Here is a 20,001-nt window from a genome sequence, read left to right on the forward strand (position 1 = left end):
CATGGGGGTGATGTTCAACCTTGATGGACTTGCTCATCCCTTCAGTGCAACAACCAGAGACCTCTTCCTTAAGGATATGATTTCTCTGTCATCACCTTCAACTGAGATCAATGTATAACATGGAACCAATGTAAAGACTAACAGAATGCCTACTGTGGGGGTGGTGGTGGGGGAGTAAAGCAGGAATGGGGGGAAATTGTAAAACTCAAATAAAATTTTTCTCAAAAAATAGTATTATAGATGTAATTTTTTTCTAGAAAATTCAAACAAGTTTTTATTTTATAGGAAATAACGCCCTATCAAATGAGTCCTGAAAAGACTAAGGTAAGTTGGCATCTTTTATTCTTAAAAAGAACATGTTGTAAAACAGAATTTAAACAATCATTGTAGATATTTGTTTTCTTTATCATCATTTGAATTGCCCTTTTTTATGATTATTGCAATTCCATGTTTCTGCATTAATTTTCATGGCTATTTAGATCCAGTAGTATATCCATTGTTACAATCCAAAGGTATTTAGAATTCTTCTGTATTGTGTAGTTTATCCAAAGTGTTACGTACTAATTGCATCTTCCCCTCCCCCATAAAGCTTTAAACTAATTAGTAATGTAATATTTTTAAATATTATAACAAGGAATATTAATTACTTTAAAAGTTTAACAGAAATTTATCCAGTGACTGTAATTTATGTTTAACTGATTACCAGACTGGGATGCTGCATATTCTATATATTATAAATTATTAGTTTCCAAAGTAATACATTTTATTCAATGGCATGAGCTAGCACAGTAGGTAAGATTACTTTAGTTCATTTTGATAAGTGAGATGCTGCTTAGGGGCTTTATACATTAAAATTCAGTGTCATTGATTCTTTGTTAAGAGTTCCTAGGCTCAATACTGCATTGTCTTTGTTACTTTTTTTGAATTTTATAAAAATTGATTTATTTTATATAGCATATTATTTCTCTAAAATATATATACACTCCTCCTGATTGATTTTTTTAAGGCATGTGAAGGTCTTTTTCTCATAGTTAATTTAAATTAATTTTTATGGAAAAGTACCCATTTTGATCGCTGATAAATCATTTTTATTGTTAAATATAGCATATAAAAAATCTTAAAGCTAATGAATAGATTGGTTCAAAAAACTATCTGCTCTTGATCACTTATCTTCAAAAGTATAGTCTCCATTTTTTTCTAAGATCATAAATCATTTTATCCACTTTTTCCTTTTTTTTTCCACCCTGCCTTCTACTTGGTACTCTTACCATTTGAATATCTGAAACTCAGTAATGTACTATAGTCTAGAGTTGACTTTCTTCATCTTTTTTATATCATAAACTCCTTTGGCAGTCTTGTGAATTTTCTGTATGCTTTGTCATAATAATGTTTCTAAATACATGTCTCATAGCTATATCTATCTATACAGATATATATCTATACATGTATATAGACACCCATGTATATATACAGGATTGTGATTTTAATTATGGAACAAAAGGCTGAAAAAATCTTGGACCCCTCACTAAGATGTGCTATATTTTAACAATGTCTAAAAACAAGATTCATTCATTTTATTTCTGAGACCATCAAAGATTTTCCTCCTAACATTATGTATTACTTTAATTTTCTATATTTTTCTTTTTTAATATCAAAATGGATATAATTCTGATTATTTTATAATCTTGGTATTATTTATGCTGTTATGATTGCATATTTATGAAATGCCTTGACATCTCTACGTGAATAAACAGAATCTTTTTTTTTCCATCATTAAAATACATCCACAGAATTTTATTCTGATTCTTTATTGTGGCATGGAGCCCAAGTTGTTAAACTCAATGCACTGGAGTTTAAGTTTTGACAAGTTCTACCCACAGTGGAACGGCCTGCCTGGTTTGGAAGCATGTATTATTTTGGGTGTTGGCTGATACTCTTTGTTCTTTGGAATATCACCTTCACTTTAATCTTTTTATCCCTTGTCCCTAATGGCACCGAGTGACATTGCTACCCTGATGATATCTCTTTCTTCTTTCTTTTTTATTAGAGACAGAAAGTTTTATTTAAGTATTGTTATGGTTAGCAGAAGCCAAGGGAAAGAAAGGGTAAAGGTAGTTGAAAGCCAACAGCAGCAGCCACAAGGATGACATAAGTTGCCATGGGCAGATGAGCAGTAAGGAACAATATAGGAGGGTGAGAGGTTATCTGGGGAATCATGCTCCCCAAAAGCAGGCTAGCTTCACCTGAAGAAAAACTAATGAGTTCTCTTTTCCAACTTGAAGTTTGTTCCTTAATGCTTCATTCTAGTTTTTTTAATGAGGCAGCTAGGTGGGGCAGTGGATAGAGCACTGATCCTGGAATCAGGAGAGTGGGAGTTCAAATACAGCCTCAGATACTTGATACTAACTAGCTGTATGACCTTGGGCAAATCACTTAACCTTCATTGTCTCACATCCAGGGCTGTCTCTAGTTGTGCTGTTTCATGTCTGGTCTGGTCACTGGATCAGATGGCTCTGTAGGAGAAAGTGAGGCTGGTGGCCGAGCACAGAACCCCCTCACTCAAATCCAATTCCTGTGCTTGTCATGGTCCTCTTTGGGAATGAAGGACAAACATCATCATAGTTCTTATAGTTCAATGTATCTTTTTTTTTCAGTTACTCAATATTTATTTGTGGAAGGGAATGTAAATCATAGTATATCATGAATGGGGACAACAAAAGGAGACATAGGAAAGAGAAAGCAAAGTAAAATATTTCCCCCAAATTTTACAAAGGTAGAAAGTGTAACCATTATCTAAAGTCCTATTCCAATTCTCCCTTTTATGATGTTGAGGGGACACTTCATTTTCAAAAAGATATGCCAGCAAAACTCAATGTCTGATAGCCCCCCCCCCCCCCCAAAAGAAAGCCTTTGCATAGCAGAGCCTTGAAGGAGTTTCTATCTGGTATACCAACTAGTTTAGCTAGCCCAGGTAAACTACATTTGGGATATATTCTTAATTCTATAAGCCAGAGAACTTACTGTTTATTCCTAGTAGAATTTTAAAGTTATTAGCAAAGGGATTGTGTATGATGCAGAAAAAGAAGTAATGATCATTAAAAGTTAATAAAACTTCATGAAGAACAAATCATGCCAGACTAATCTCATTCTTTCCCCTCCCTTCCTTCCTTCCTTCCTTCCTCCCTTTTTTCTTTTAAATTTATTTTTTTATTCTCATTTTGTACAAATGTTTTTTTTTACATTAATAAAATATTCTTGTTTACAAGTAAACAAAATACCCCTCCTCCCCCATGAATATAGATAGACTTGTTTGGGCAAGAAAAGTAAAGGGGAGAGGAAAAAAAATTAAAATAAAAAATAATAATAGTAATAATTGTAGGTATAGCCAGGTGGCGCAATGGACGAAGCAACAGCCCTGGAGCCATGAGCACCCGAGTCCACATCCAGCCTCGTAAACCCAACAATCACCCAGCCGTGTGACATGCAAGCCACCCGATCCCCACTGCCCTGCAAAAAACAAAAAAAAAAAGAAAGAAAAAAAAGACCCAAAATAAAATAAAATAGTAATAATAGTAGGGGTGGCTGGGTGGCAGACAGAGCATTGGCCCTTGAGCCAGGAGCACCTGGGTCCAAATCTGGCCCCAGACACCCAACGATCACCCCGCTATGTGGCCCCAGGCAGGCCATCCAGCCCTACTTGCCCTGCACCCTCCCCCAAATAATCATAACAAAAAATGTGTTTGAGTCTTTGTTCCAACACCAACAACTCTGTCATGGGTGGATCTCATTCTTTATGATAAGTCCATCACAAAAGTTATTTCCATATTTTTCCACCTTTGCCATTGCTGATTGCAACTCCTTCCTTTCTTATTTCTCCACTACCATGTACTCTATTTACTCTCTCCTTTCACTATGAGTCTGCTGTAGGGTAGCTGAGTGGCACAGCTGACAGATCCCTGGTCCCGGGGCCAAGAAGCCCTGAGCCCCCATACCACCCCTTAGGCCCAGAATCCACCTGGCCCTGTGGTCCTGGGCAGGCCTTCCATTCCCAGCCCCTTGCAAGAAGTAAGAAAGAAAATGTGTTATATCTGGCCACTCTCCCCACATTGTCCATCCTCTCCTCCTTTATTCACATCCCCACCCCTCCCCCCTGCTCCCCACTCCTCCTTAATCCAGATGTCTATACCCCATTGAGTATATTTGTTGTTTCCTCTCCTAGCCATCTCTGATGAGAGCAAAATTTCCCTCATTCCCCCTTGCCTCCCCCCTTCCATATCATTGCAATAGCTCATTGTAATAAAAAAAATCTTATGTGAAATATCTTGGACTATTCCCCCTCTCCTTTTTCTTTCTCCCATTCCATTTCCCTTTTTTTCTATTGACTCCATTTTTACACCATATTTTATCTTCGAATTCAGCTTTCTCCTGTGCTTCAACTATAAAAGCTCTCTCTACCTGCTCTATTAACTGAGAAGGTTCATATGAGTATTATCAGTGTCATTTTTCTATGCAGGGATACATGCAGTTCATCCTCATTAATTCCCTCATATTTCCCCCCTCTCCTCCAATCTCCATGCTTCACTTGAGTCCTGTATCTGCAGATCAAACCTTCTGTTCAGCTCTGGCCATTCCAAAAGGAACCTTTGAAATTCCCCTGGTTCATTGAAAGTCCATCTTTTTCCCTGGAAGAAGACATTCAGCCTTGCTGGGTAGTTCATTCTTGGCTGCATTCTAAGCTCTCTTGCCTTCCAGTATATTGTATTCCAAGCCCTACGAGCTTCCAGTGTAGCTGCTGCTACGTCCTGTGTGATCCTGACTGCAGCTCCATGATATTTGAACTGTGTCCTTCTGGCTGCTTGTAATATTTTCTCTTTGACTTGGGAGTTCTGGAACTTGGCTATAATATTCCTAGGGGTTGGTTTTTTGGGATCTCTTTCTCTGGGGGATCAGTGGATTCTCTCCATTTCTATTTTGCCCTCTGCTTCTAGAATATCAGGGCAATTTTCCTGTAGTAATTCTTTGAAAATGATGTCAAGGCTCTTTTCCTGATCATGACTTTCAGGTATTCCAATAATTTTCAAATTATCTTTCCTAAGTCTGTTTTCCATATCAGTTGCTTTTTCAATGAGATATTTCACATTTTCTTCTAATTTTTCATTTTTTTGGTTTTGAAGTATTGATTCCTGATTTCTGGTAAATTCATCAATCTCCCTGAATTCTATTCTTTGTCTGAAGGATTTGTTCTCCTCAGAGAGTTTTCTTATCTCTTTTTCCATCTGGCCAATTTTGCTTTTTAAAGCATTCTTCTCCTCAATAACTTTTTGAACTGTTTTATCCATTTGACCTAAGCTGGTTTTTAGCATGCTATTTTCTTCAGCATTTTTTTGGATTTCCTTGACTAAGCTGCTTACTTCATTTTCATGTTTTTTCCTGCATCTCTCTCCTTTCTTTTCCCAGTTTTTCTTCCAACTCCCTCATTTGATTTTCAAAGTCTTTTTTTTGAGCTCTATCATAGCCTGAGCCCAATTTCTGTTTTTCTTGGAGTCTTTAGATGCAGGAGCTTGTGCTTCCTCATCTTCAGACTGAGTATTTTGGTCCTTGGGCTCATTTGCAAAATATTTCTCAATAGTCTTCCTTTTGTTTCTTTGCTTGCTCATTTTCCCAGCATGGGCCTGGTTTGGGGTGTTTCTTGAGCTTTTGGGACACTCCCACAAGGGTCTCAGTGTGAGGTTCTGTCCTCCCTCCTGGTCTGTGAATGACCATAAGCGCCCCCCTCTGCCAAGGGGCTGATGTAGGGGGGGCTGCTGTTTGGGGGGGCCTAGACTGTGGTCAGGATCTGAATGTGGTCAGAGCCCCAGAGTCCTGTTCCAGGGGCAGAGGACAGAGCTAGGCAGCCTCTCTTCACACCCCTCCCTCAGCTCAATGGGCTCATGCCCTGGGGGTTCCTGCTTACTGGCTCCGCCTGCTTCTGTTTCCTGGATCAGGGCTGGGGAAAGAGGATGCTGTTTGCTGTGTGCCCTGAGGGCTGGGCTCCAAGTGCTCCCTCTGGCAGAGGTCCCCCGCTGTTCCCCCACTTTGTGCCCGGTGCTCCTTGGGGTGCAGCTCAGGAGACTCCCCTGCTGCTGTGAGCTGAGACCCCAAGCACCCTGGGGCTGCCTCCGGGAGGCTGAGGTTCTTTGGCTTTGGTGGGCCTCAATGTATCTTTTTACTTTAATTTTTTCTTTTAAAAATTTATCTTGTTTTTATTGATAAAATTTGATTTATAACAGTGACAAAAATTAGTTTGTCATACTCTCAAAAAACAATTAAGCAAAATAATAAAAAGTAACATGGTATTTTTTGGAGGTATATACAAATGTTTGTTGAAATAGATAGTATTTACCTTAACAAAGTAGTACCATTGGCTTGAAAGGAACTTTAAAGACCAAACCTGAGGAATTTATATTTGATCCTTTAGTCAATAAGGAGCCATCAGTTTTCTGATGACATTGTCAGAGAACTGAGAAAGCCTGATGTTGGAGGACCAATATATGTAAACACAGAACCATCACTGATTGATTGGCCATGCACGAGCTTCAGCTTTATGTAGTTCTCTTCCTTTTCCATAACCAGTAGAATTGTGGGAAAGGATTCGAAGGATGGCTTCACTTTATATGGTTTACAAACTTTAACTGAAATGTTCTTTAAATATGAGATATTTGTGAATTTACATACAAATAAACTAAGCCACTTCAGTATTAATAGTCTGACAATGAACAAAACCAGAAGACAAAAGTTCAATAGAAGAATGACTTAGGGACTCTTCTGAGAGACAAAAGCAGGTAGCAGAATCAATTTAAGGGTTTAAAGGTACTATGACACATCATTTTATGTGACATTTAGGTATCTCATCTTTACTCATAATGATCTTTAAAGAGGTCACCAGGGAGATAATTTTAGTATTTTTGTTAACTTGTCTTACAGAAGATGAAGAAAAACTGCAGATTCAAAATGTTTTGATACTTGAAGAGTACACTGTGAAAATGTACATAGAGAAGATAGAAAAATAAGGGATAGGGACTCAATTATGTGATTTCTTGAATGGTGAAATTCTCTTTATCAGTACAGCAATTTTTTTGGCAACTCAGAGTGGGAATTTCAGAATTCATAAATATGGAAGTTGTACTATTGGGGGGGGATAGCAAGATCAAGGGTATGATTATTTTTGTGACTTCTTTTAGAGTCTTAGAGGGAGTATCAATATGCATATTGAAGTCCGCTGTTATGAAGGCAGAAGTTTGGGAGGAGAAAAAGACTGTCAGGAACTAAACTCATAGAAAAAAGATAGGGTATATCCCTGAGATTAATACAAAATAACTAGTAGAATTTTGATTCGGAAGTAGATATGGAGAAGAGGTTATTGAGAGAGAATCTATAAATGGTAGTGGGGAATAAAAAATAACTCTTCTGTCCTCCCCAAATTAGCCAGTAATCTGACACAGATAATACATGTACAATCATGTTAATCATATTTTCATTTTAATCATAAAACAATAACTTCAACAAAGTTGCAGGATATAAAATGTTGGCCATTTCTGTAAGTTGCCAACAAAGCCCAGTAGGAAGAGTTCCTTCTTCAATTTCAATTAGAGAAATTGAATTTCCTTTTGCAATTTCTATGGAATAAATAATAATTTGGCAGTCAGTTTTCCAGTATATGCACAGCAACTTTATAATTACAAAATACTCTTTATAGACTTAAATAATTATAGCAATATTAATATAGATGAGTTGTTATAATAACTGACTTAATTTACTTATTTGTTACATCAGTGGTTTACTTCTTGGTCCAGAATATAAGAAATATTGAAAAAAAAGGTGGGAAGGAAATGGGCCTAATTGTACCAGATATCAGACTATGCTGCAAAGCAGTAGTGAACTAATTTTCTAAGAAATCAATGTTAATTACTGAAACAGATTAGCCACGCAACAAAGTGTTGCAAATGGACACAGTATTTAAACCTAAAGACCCAAGCTTCTGGGGTAAAGAACTCACTATTTTATAAGATAAGAATTGATAAAATGGAAAAGCAATCTGGCAGATACTCAGTTTTATACCAACATCTTGGACACCATCTATCAAGGTAAATTTCAAATGACATGTGATTTGGACATAGTGACATCAAAGATAGAGGAACAAGTAGGCAATTACTTTTCTTGATCACATTTGATCATGAAACAGAACATAACAGGAGATCAAATTGGCAGTTTTGCTTAAATAAGATTACATTTTTTTCCACAAAACCAATGTAGCAAAAATTAGAAGGAAAATTTTTTTCAGTTAAATTTCCCTGATATGAATTTTACTTCTAAGATGTATAAAGGACTTGATTCAAATTTATATGAGTGAGAACTATTCCCCAATTTATGAATGGTTGAAGCATATGAATAGGCAATTTTTAGAGGAAGAGAGAAATCCAAGCTTTCAATAGCCATATTTAAAAAATGCTTCAGATTACTAATAATTTGAGAAATAAAATTTATGGCACTTCTGAGCATCAGCCTGACGTGTATTATAATGGAAAAGTTGTTTAAAAAAAGAGAAATGACAGATGTTGGAGAAACTCTAGGGTATATGACCATTTTCATGGCAACTAGTAGTGAAGTTTTGAATTTGTCCAACCATTCAGGAAAACAATTTGGAACTATGCCTCAAAAGTTACTAACCATTGTGTATTGTTTGATTCTGACACTATTATTAAAGATACTTTAAAGAGAGCAAATAAAATAATACCAGTCAAGTTAACATTCATTTAATAAGTGCCCTTTATTTGAGGCAACTAGATAGTACAGTGGATAAAGAGTGTTCTCTTGACTCGGAGTCGGGAAGACTATCTTCAGTTTATCTTCATTTGCCTCAGTTTCCTCACTTATAAAAATTGGGATAATAATAGCACCTATGTTGCAGAATTGTTGAGGATCAAATGAGACATTTTTAAAGCTATTTGTACACTGCCTCACACATATTACACAATTCAGTTCCAGGCATTGTGCTAAGTCCTGGGAATAAAAAGAAAGACAAACAGTAGTCAGCTTTTCAGGGAGTGATGAGGAAGACAACATGCAAACATCTATATACTGAGAAAACAAACACAAGTTAAATTGAAAATAACCAACAGAGTGAAGGCATTGGTCTTGAGGGGGAATGAGCATGTTTCTAATAGTTCTCTTTGTAGAAGCAAAGAACTGGAATCTAAGAGGATGTTCATAAATACAGAGAGTAAGTGGGAAATAAAATACTTGTTAACTGAAAAAATGTTTAATAAAATGAGGTTAGACTCAGTATGTGTGATTATCTCTAAAATAGATGTCTTTTGGCAAATAAATGGCTTGCTTAGGGGACAAAGTGCTGGACCTAGAGTCAGGGAAATAAATTCAAATATCACTTCACAGGCTACCTAGATGTGTGACTGGGCATCTCATTTAACTTCTACTTGGCTCAGTTTTTTTCAACTGCACAACAGGAGATTATAACAACACCCACCTCTCAGGTTTATTGTGAGTATCAGATGTGATAATATTTGTAAAACACTGGACCATACATAGTAGGTACTATTTTTTTCCTTCCTCTGAACAATTATCCTAATCCCTTTTCTCATATGATAGCCCTTCAGATACATAAAGACACCTATTATAACCTTTTTAAGGATATCCTTCCAATTATTATGTAAAGCACAAAGATGGAGGATAGAATATCTGAACATCAGAAGGGCCACATTAATTGAAGCATAAAGTGTATAAGATAGAATAATATCAAATAAGCCTGAAAAGATAGATAAGAGCTGATTATGATGATTAAATACCAATTTTATTGTATAGGCTTTAGGGAGCTCTTGAAACTCCTTGATCAGGGGAATGACATGACCATATATGTGCTTTTGGAATATCAATTTGGTGATTATGGTGGATCAGAATGGACAAAAGTTGGAAGCGGAGAAATCAGGCCGTTATTAACAATAATCAAGCCGAGGGGTGATGATGGACTGATCAGAGATGGTAGCTGCATGAAGTGAAGTGAAGTGTACTGAAAGAAAACATATTTTGGAGGTAGAATTGATAAGACCTAATTACTGATTAAATTTGGAGAGTGAGGAACATTGAAAAGTTCACAACAACTCTGAGATTACAAACCTGTCAGAATATATGGATAATGGTATCTTTGACTCGAATGTGGATATTAAGAGGTATGATTGGGTCTTTGACATATTGAATTTGAGATTCCTGTGAGGATTTAACCTGAACATGTTCAGCAGAGATTTGGTAATAAAGAATTGAGTTCAGGAGAGGATTATCAGTTTGAAGTGGAGTTGAGGAAATTAGTGAGGTAAGGGAATTGGAAAGGTGGTGAGGGAAGGATGCTGATAAAGATTAAGCTTTAAAGTCTAATTTTAAAGAGAACAAGAGAAAGAACACGAATTAGTGGAGGTGAAGAATGGCATTTCTGGGACATTTTGAATGACATATCCAGAGGTACAGAGGCAGAATAAATTAGCACCAAGGCAGAAAGGATATGTATCTCTAAGGATGTGTCTCTAAGTCTCTAAAAAAAAAGATTTTTATCTTTTTTCAAATGAGGTTTTTATAATGCATAATTTGCAAGTGGCTAATTTTTCTTTATCTTTTGTTAAAAGAAAATCCATGTATATTGAGTTATTCAAAAATATTCTGACTGGAAATAACATCACTGTTTATAAAATCTATTGAAAAATAATTTTAAAGGAATCAATATTGTCTTGTCATTTAAACTTAATATATGTTTATTACTTATATATGTATGATTTATATAAATCCAGATTAAAAATCAGCACATCTTTAAATATCTTTATAGTTTACAGTGTAGAAGATCAGTGGGAACAAAGTAAACAAACTGTTTTGAATGGATCTATATTCTTGGCTCTATCTCCAAAGCTGTTTATTTAACAACAGTATCTTTAAGTCTAAAGTTTTATATTGGCACCTGATTGTATGTTATAAAGAAGGATCTTTCACCACACCTAAATCCTTCAGCAGTAGCTTGTTTATTTCACCTTATTCCTTAAAGGAGCAGTTAGTATTACTAACTCCTTTGTGTGGCTTCTTACACTCCCCTTTTGCTTATGTAAGGTGTTTTAGTGAAAGATAAATTTTTACATGCCCGCTGTATGTAGAGACTGAAAATTCATGTTAAAATTTAGCATTATAAGTAACCCTAGGGCCCTCTTAAGAGTTGGAAAAGAAGTGCAACTTACATTCAATTTATACTGTTCTTTGTAGAACAAAGTTTTATACTGTAGAGCAGTAGTTTATGACAGAAATATCCTTGTTTTGGCCAGTATTTGTTCATTTTAATATAAAATTTGAAGGGGCTCATGCTAGAAAACATTACTTATTCAAAAGGGTGAGGTTAATAAGAGACTGAGCCAATATAATAATGATAGTAATACAACACTGTATTACTGCTTTTTAAAATTGTTTTCATTTGGTAACATTTCTACTTTTCTCAGAAAAGAAAAGGATTGATAATATATTTTAACATTGACTAGTATATCTTAGAATTATTATAAAGGCAATATGATTAAATGAATTCATTCAATATTTAATATTGATATCATGCAATAAGCTGTGCTCCTCACTTTGAAAAATGAGAAAATGAATAAGACTTGGCCTTTATTCAAGGAGATTACAGTAGATTATGGAAGAAATAAGGCAATATAAGTACATAAGAGGAATATAAGGTGCTATGAGATTAGTTCAGAGAATTGCTTTCAGCTATGAGGAGAGTGCAGGAAAATTTTATGGAGGAGTTAGCATTTTACTAAGCTATGACTATCAAGAGTGAGACTTTTGGCCCTCAATAGTGTTTATAATTTGGTCTCAGAAGCTTGTTAAGACTTTTAGTTTTTTGTCTTAAATTTTCCCATGCCAATTTGCAAAAAAAAGAAAACAAAACCCTAAGCCTATTAGTTTATTTGTAATATTACAATGAAAGTAAAAAAAAGTTTGATAGTTCAAATTCCTATGAACAGTAATAATATAATGAAAATTTCAATAATTTAGGAGTGTGGGCTAAGGCAGTAGAGATAATTATATATTATGATTGTAAAATTGTACTTTTTTCATTGCCTTTTCTTTGACACCAAATTTATTGTTACTAGACTGTGGAAGAAAGGACCCTAGTTTGTTTAACCAACCACTAGATGGAGTTGCATACAAACGTGATTTATTTATAGACCTCGGTTCACTATTACTATTGCATTTTAACTGCTGTGGGGATACTGAGGCTAAATGTATCCCCAAAATCCAGTGAAAAAACTTTTCCATTTATAATTTAGCTATGATTCAAGCTAATTAATGCCTTTCTCCTATGTGTACAGTAATTGTACTGTTGACTCACCCTTACAAGAATGTGTACCAAATGACAGTGACTGCCTCAAACAATATATGTAATTTCCTGTCCTTGTAGTCATCCTCTTTGCCAAGGAAAGAAGGGAGATAGATTTCTTTTATTTGTTTTCCAAAATCAAATTGATCATTTGTTATACATAGTTCAACTTCATTTTTGTATTCATTTAAATTATCTATATCATTTTCCTGGCTAACCTTACTTTTCTGAATAAATTAAAATTATTCCCCTCATGTGATACTGAACCAGAGAATAAGTGGAGGGAAAGAGAAAGCCTCAGTATCTTAAATCTCAAGATAGGTTGCATACAAGAGGATTATCACTTCTTAGTCACTTTACTCCAGAGTAAAAAGATGAATTGTTTTGTGCCAGAAACATTTGTGTTATGGTACTGATGTTCCTATAATCATTCCTACTCATTGACAGCACCTCACATCAGAAGAAGAAATCTGGGACTATATAAGAAATGTTATCATCTTTGATGTGACTCATATCCTTGGTGCTGGATTGGTTTACCTTGTATTAAGACAAACACTGTGAATTTCAATGATTTTATATTGATAGTTGGTGACTCCTTGTGGTGGTGATGGTAGTGAATATAATTTGTGTATGTAGTATTTTTTTCTTTTTTCTTTCCTCTTTTCCCCTTAGTTCTGCCCACACAAGGGCAGTTAGGTGATATGTATAGAGTACTGGTCCCACAGTCAGAAAATCTCATTTTCTTTAGCTCAAATTCATTATCAGACATGTAATAACTATGGAACCTTGGATAGTCATTTAACTCTGCCTTAGTTTCCTCATCTCTAAAAATTAGCTGGAGAAGGAAGTGGCTAACTGTTCTATTATCTTTACCAAGGAAAACCCCCAAATGGGATCACAAAGAGTTGGACATGATTAAAATGACAGAACAATAGCAAGAATTGCCCTATACAAGAAGGATTGTCCAGTAAAAGCAATTAAAATGAAAGGAATTAAATATGGAAAGCATAAATATGGAAATATGCAGCTTCCTCCTCCCCAAATAGCATAAAAAGGCCCACCCAGATATAGTTGAGGCCCTGCCAACTCGGTGGATTTCCAAATCTCATATGAGTTTTATCCTTTCCTTTATCTTGCCCTGATGTCAAGATGCTTTTCCACATGGACACAAAGGGAACTGTGACCAGAGAAGCTATACCACTCTTATCTTTGTACATGTCATTACTATCTTAGGGAAAAATAAATAACCTTTTTAAAACTGTTAAATGATTTGTATATCTCATCTGTCCAACTTTGAACTTGAGCTTGCTACATTAGAGCTGTCTCAGGAGCACCTAAAAAACTATAATGGAAAAGAGATAGATTTGGAGGTCAAAAATAAAGATGTAGATGACAATTTGGTTAAAAGTGAAGCAAAGACAACTTAAAGGATGGATGAATTCTCTAGAAGTCACAATTCCCGACTTGGAAAACAGTTGAACAGAGATAACTTAGTCTTCCATAAAAACAGAATAAATTAAATAGATGAATACTGCAAACATACTTAAAAATAAAGACTAGAACTTATGAGAAAATTACCATATAGTGATAAAATTCTAGCTTTCAAACTCTTAAGACCTGTATTTCATTGTCTGATTCACCAGACCCCTGCCCCATCAAAACACAGATAGATACATACACAAGCATATTTTTCAAGCTTCCATGAGAAAGGTCTTTAGTATGGAGTATATGTTGGTGGTGATAGACAAATGTAGTAGGAGACCACTTTCTCTGAAGAAGTGTTATATATTTTTTTGGATTTCATCCCACCTCCAAGAAAGTGAATGTATGAATTCTCTAAAAGTAGTATGTGGTTGACTCAAAATAAATGAATTTTTACCTTACAACATTGTTTTCTTTATGAATTGCTCTAATTGCTACTTCAATAAGTGACCCATAGCTGAAGTCTTTTCCCTAAGACACTCTATTAATAAATTAATAAAAGGGAAAAGAAGATTGGATGAGATCTATAAATGTTTTAACATAGAAATAGTTGTAATACAAAAAGACATTGTAACAGAAATTTTCCTCTCAGAGCTAACTGTAACTTTCAGAAGGAAAAATGAAGAGGAAAATATAGAATTGCATTGGCAAAGTTAAATTTGAAAGATAACTCAGTGACAGTGTTAAAGAACCTCCATGGTTTTCTTCATCTTATGTTTTTTAAAAAATATTTTAAAATTTATCTTTATTTTTCCTTGCTATTTTAAATTAATTTTTCTTTATTTTATATTATTACAATAATCTTCTTATGGGAATAATCATAACCTCCCCCCAAAAAGATGAGAAACCTCAAAATAGAGAAAGAGAAAAAAAAAGTATACTTCAGTATGTGTTCAGATTCCAATATCTCTATCCCTGGGATGAGCTGTCTTCCCCATCACCAGAGAAGTTGTTTCACTGTTTTTCCCACAGTTGCTGTCACTAGCTGTATTTCCCTCCACTCTATTCCTCCCCACTCTCATCTATTTCATTCTCTCTCTCTCTCTCTCCTTTTATCCTGAACCTATTCAGAAGTACGTTGTATCTGAGTACCCTCTCCCATGATCTTCCCTCTTTTCTATCACTTACTCCCCCGCTTCTGTCCCCCATCCCCCTTTTCCCATCCCTTCTCATTTCTTTAGGGTAAGATAGATTTCTATTCCCTATTAAGTGTGTATGTGTTTTCCTCTCTGAGCCATTTCTGATGAGAATGAAGGCTCACTCATTCCCCCTTGCCTTCCCCCGTTCCACTCCATTGTAAAAGCTTTTTCTTGATTCTTATGTGAAATATCTTAGCCCCTTCTTCCTCTCCTTTTTATTTCTCTCATACTTTCTCCTCACCCTTTGACTCCATCTTTTTACTATATTATTTCATTATTTTCAGCTCCTTCCTGTTCCTTGTCCATATATGCTCCTTCTAACTGCTGTTATAAATGAGAAAGTTTATATGAGTTATCAGTATCTTCTTCCCATGCAGGAATACAAGCAAGTTCAACATCATTAAATTCCTCATAATTAGTCTTTCGCCTCCACCTCCTCTATGGTTCTCTCACCATCACTTTTGGCTCTTCCTGACGATCCCTGGGCCAAGAAGTCTGGAAACCTCCCCCTCTGCCATTTGACCCAGGAGCCTGGCCCAGCTGTGCTGTGCTGTGGCTTTTTCTAACCCCTGGTACCAGTGGAACAGACCTTTCCTGCATAACTTCTAAGTTGTCTAGGACTGGGAAATTCTGTCATTCAGTCTGTCCCTCTAAATTTTGGCTAGAGTCATAATTTGACAGCTTTTGGAGTTTTTTGGGGAATGAGTTTCCAGGAATTCCTGCCTTCATGCCACCATCTTGGCTCTACCCCTTTCATCTTATGTCTTTACAGAAATAGATCATATATTTAGAGAGAGAAAGTATAAATAGAAGACACTAAAAGTTTTAAAAATATTCTTTATAGATCTTAAAGAAATAAAATATTAACTAATACAGTAACCTAAGTAAAAGATATTTTTAAATTCTAAAAGAGACTTTGTACCATCATCTTGAATAATAGGTGGAGTCAAGAATGAATCATAGAAATAATGTAAAAACAGAAATATATTACTGAGATTCTAAACAGTTTGGGGAATGTGGTTAAAGCAGTCTATATTAAAAAATGGAAAGAATATAGAACTACTTAATTATGTGCAACTTAAAATTAGATAATCAAATTAACAAACCCAAAATAATCAAAATAAATACTGAAAATTAGAAATAAATGAAGTAGAAATCATAAGGAAAATGGGAAAAAAAACTAAAATTGATTCTTTGAAATAAAACCCCCACAATTTTGATAACATTTTAGCAAACTTAATTCCTTTATCCTCCCAATCCTCCCCAAAAAGTAATCAAAATAAAAATTAGACTATGTGAATTCACAGCAAACCACTAAGAATTTAAAAAAAATTAGAAATTGTTTTCCAGTTCTTTTTTTCCTGGTCAGCATTTTTTTCAACATTGAATTTTATAAAATTTTCTCCCTTTCCCTGTCCTATGACAGCAAGCAAACTGATATAGACTCTATATGTACAATCATGCTAAATATATTTCCATATTAGTCATGTGAGAGGAGAATTAGAACAAAACAGGCAAACTACAAGAAAAAAAATTAAACAAATTTAAAAATAATGAAAATAGTATACTTTGACCTGTCATGGTAGATATGCTTCTGATTCAATGAGATATTCTACACATTTATGTTTGGTTATTATGGACTAATACCTCTTAGTGAAGATTCTGGTACCAGCTGAATATAATACTTTATGTTGGTTCTAAAATCTAATATGAAAAATATATATTGCAGTTACTCAGATGTAGGTGAAACAAACTTTTCAACTTTCTTGGAGTAGATGCTTAAATAAGCCATTTATATCAGAAAGTTAGCTCTATATATAATAATATGTATTCTAAAAAAATAGCAAAAGGACAAATTTTTCCTATCCCCTTGCCTTGTGAAAACTAAACAAACCGAACCATGATTATAGCAATAGATGTAGAAAGCATTTGACAAAATACAGCACTCATTTAGATTAAAAATTAGAGGAAGCTAGCTGGTGTTGCAGTGGAGCATATTGGGTCTAGAGTTGGGTAAATCTGAGTTCAGATTCAGTCTTAGATATGTAGTAGCTTTATTACTCTGGATAAGTCAATATTTGTTTTCTTCAGTTTCCTCAACTGAAAAATGAGAATAATAATATTACTTACCTTGAAGGGTTATTGTGAAGCCCCAAAGAGAATATTTGCAAAAGTACTTAATACAACGCCTAGCATACAGGTAGGTTCCATATAATTGTATGTTCCCCTTTCCTCTTAAAATCCCCCAAAGCATTGCAGAAACAGGCAATTAAATGTTAGAAATTATTTAAACAACAAGTAGCAAAAATTTGCAAAGGAGGCATAGGAAAAACTTTTTCAATCAATCCAGAGTTAAAACAAAGATGTCCCCTTTTTCTCATTATAGTTGTCCTCACTGTACTTAAGGAAGGACTCCTTATTTTATTAGTTCTGATGGACAAGCTAGAAAGCAGTTTGGCCAAAAAAAAAAAAAGGCTAAATAAGGCCAAAGAAATTGCTATTGAGCTAAAGAAAAACTGAAAGCATTTACTGGACTTAACACAAAACTGTTGAAGATAGTTGATTAGCTTATGACTATATTAACTTGGGCTAGTTTCTGGGTTCCTTAGGGGAATTTCCCTTGGAAAATTTTTGTTTGTCCCTTCCCCTAATTATTATTCCAGTTTCAATGAATTAAGTCTTTTTTTTTGTTGTTTATTTACACATTACTAAAAATAAGAGTAAGAAAAAAGCAAGAGTCAACATAAACCCCCTCACCCTTACAAAAATAGAAAAACCTCATGAAAAAATAAAATGGGAGAGAAAAAAATTGTGCTTCATTCTATGTTCAGATGACCATTAGCTCTGTCTCTGGGGTTGATCTCATTCTTTATCATAAGTCCATCAGGGAAGTTGCTTCTATAATTTTTTCCCACAGTTGCTATTACTAATTGTATTTCTGTCCATCCATTCTTCTGCAGCCTCATTTATGCTGTTCTTTCTATCCTTTCAGTTTCCTCTAAAGTGTGTTATGGGGCAGCCAAGTGTCACAACCAACAGAGCACCTGCCCTGGGACCAGGAAGACCTGAGCCCAAATCCCGCCCCAGACACCCAGCACCACCCAATCATGTGGTACCTGAGCAGGCTTGCAAAAAACAAAAAATATGTGTTGTATCTGACTCCCCTTTCCCACAATCTTCCCTCTCTTCTATCACCTACTCCTCCCTCCCTTCCCCCCTCCCCTTTATCCCATCCCCTTTCTTTCCTTTTTCTTCTAGATTTCTATGCCCTATTAAGTGTATATGTTTCCTCTCTGAGCCATTTACGATGAGAATAAAGGCTCTCTCATACCCCCTCACTCCACTGCAGAAGCTTTTGCTTAACTCTCTTACATGAAACATCTTAGCCTATTCTACCTCTCCCTTCCTTTTCTCCCAATAAAATTCTTTTTCAACCACTGACTCTATAATACATTATACCATTATATTCAGCTCTTTCCAGTGCCTTGTCTACATTTGCTCTAATAAATTAGAACATTCATATGAATTATCAGCATCATCTTCCCATGCAGGAATGCATGCAGTTCAATATCATTAAATCCCTCATAATTTACCCTTCTCGTTTGCCCTCTCTATGATTCACCTGAGTCCTGTACCTGAAGATCAAACTTTCTGTTCTCTTTTGGTCTTTTCAATAGGAACATTTGAAATTCCCCTGTTTTATTGAAAGTCCATCTTTTCCCCTGGAAAAGCATGTTCAGTTTTACTGGGGAGTTGATTCTTGGGTATAATTCAAGCTCTTTTGCCTTCTGGAATATTAAATTCCAAGTCCTAGGAGCTCTTATTGTGGATGTTTCTGAGTCCTGTATTATCCTGACTATAGCTCTATGGTATTTGAATTGTTTCATTCTGGCTGCTTGTAATATTTTCTTTGATTTGGGAGTTCTGGAATTTGGCTATAATATTCCTGGGGGTTATTTTGGGGGGATCTCTTTCAGGAGGAGATCAGTAGATTCTCTCTATTTCTATTTACCCTCTGCTTCTAGGATTTCAGGGCAACTTTCCTGTAGAAATTCTTTAAAAATGAAGTCAAGGCTGTTTTCCTGATCATGACTTTTAGATAGCCCAATAATGTTTAAATTGTCTCTCCTGGATCTCTTTTCCATATCAGTTGTTTTTCCAGTGAGATATTTCACATTTTCCCCTAGTTTTTCACTCTTTTGGTTTAGTTCTATCATTTCTTGATTTCTCACAAAATCATCAGCTTCCCTTAGCTCCATTCTACATTTGAAGGAGCTGTTTTCTTCAGAGAGCTTTCTTATCTCCTTTTCCATCTGGCCAATTGTGCTTTTTTTAAGATAGTCTCTTCTTTAACTTTGTGGATTGTTTTTTTCCATTTCACCTTGACTTTTTTTTTTATTTTTAGGTTTCTTGCAAGGCAATGGGCTTAAGTAGCTTGCCCAAGGCTACACAGCTAGGTAATCATTATTAAGTTTCTGAGGCTGGATTTGAACTCAGGGGTACTCCTGACTCCAGGATTGGTGCTCTATCCACTGCACCACCTAGTTGCCTCCCCTTTTACTGGTTTTTAACTTGTTATTTTTCTTGCTATTTTCTGTGTCTCCTTGACTAAGCTGCTGACTTGATTTTCATGTTTTTCCTGCATTGCTCTCATTTCTCTTCCCAATTTTTCCTCTACCTTCCTTACTTGATTTTCAAAATCTTTTTTGAGCTCTTCAATAAGCCTGAGACCTATTCCTATTTTCTTGGAAGCTTTAGATGCAAAAGCTTGTGCTTTGTCATCTTCTGAGTATGTGTTTTGATCCTCCATGGGAGAATCCAAAGTAATTATCTATGGTCAGATTCTATTTTTCTTCCTGTTTACTCATTTCATCACCCTGGGCCCTGATTTTGAGGTGCTTCCCAAGGTTTTGAGTATTATTGGGATATCCCAGCAAGGACCTCAGTTCCTTCGATGTCTTATGAGAGGCTCTGACTGCT

The 20,001-nt window shown here is 35.4% G+C and overlaps 1 protein-coding gene across 12 annotated transcripts in view; it reads left to right on the forward strand.

Annotated features, from left to right (window-relative positions):
• MIPOL1 (mirror-image polydactyly 1) overlaps nt 1-20,001 on the forward strand; it is a 540,848-nt gene that overhangs the window by 61,917 nt on the left and 458,930 nt on the right. For 11 of the 12 annotated variants that reach the window (XM_074213408.1, XM_074213404.1, XM_074213409.1 and 8 more), the window contains one exon: nt 286-324. The exons of the other annotated variant lie outside the window; for it this stretch is intronic. The gene's annotated coding sequence lies outside the window, so the exon portion shown is untranslated. The remainder of the gene's footprint in view (nt 1-285; nt 325-20,001) is intronic. 12 annotated transcript variants of the gene reach the window in all.

Source organism: Macrotis lagotis, chromosome 1, assembly GCF_037893015.1.
Source record: "Macrotis lagotis isolate mMagLag1 chromosome 1, bilby.v1.9.chrom.fasta, whole genome shotgun sequence".
In the NCBI taxonomy this organism is placed as follows: Eukaryota; Metazoa; Chordata; class Mammalia; order Peramelemorphia; family Peramelidae; genus Macrotis; species Macrotis lagotis.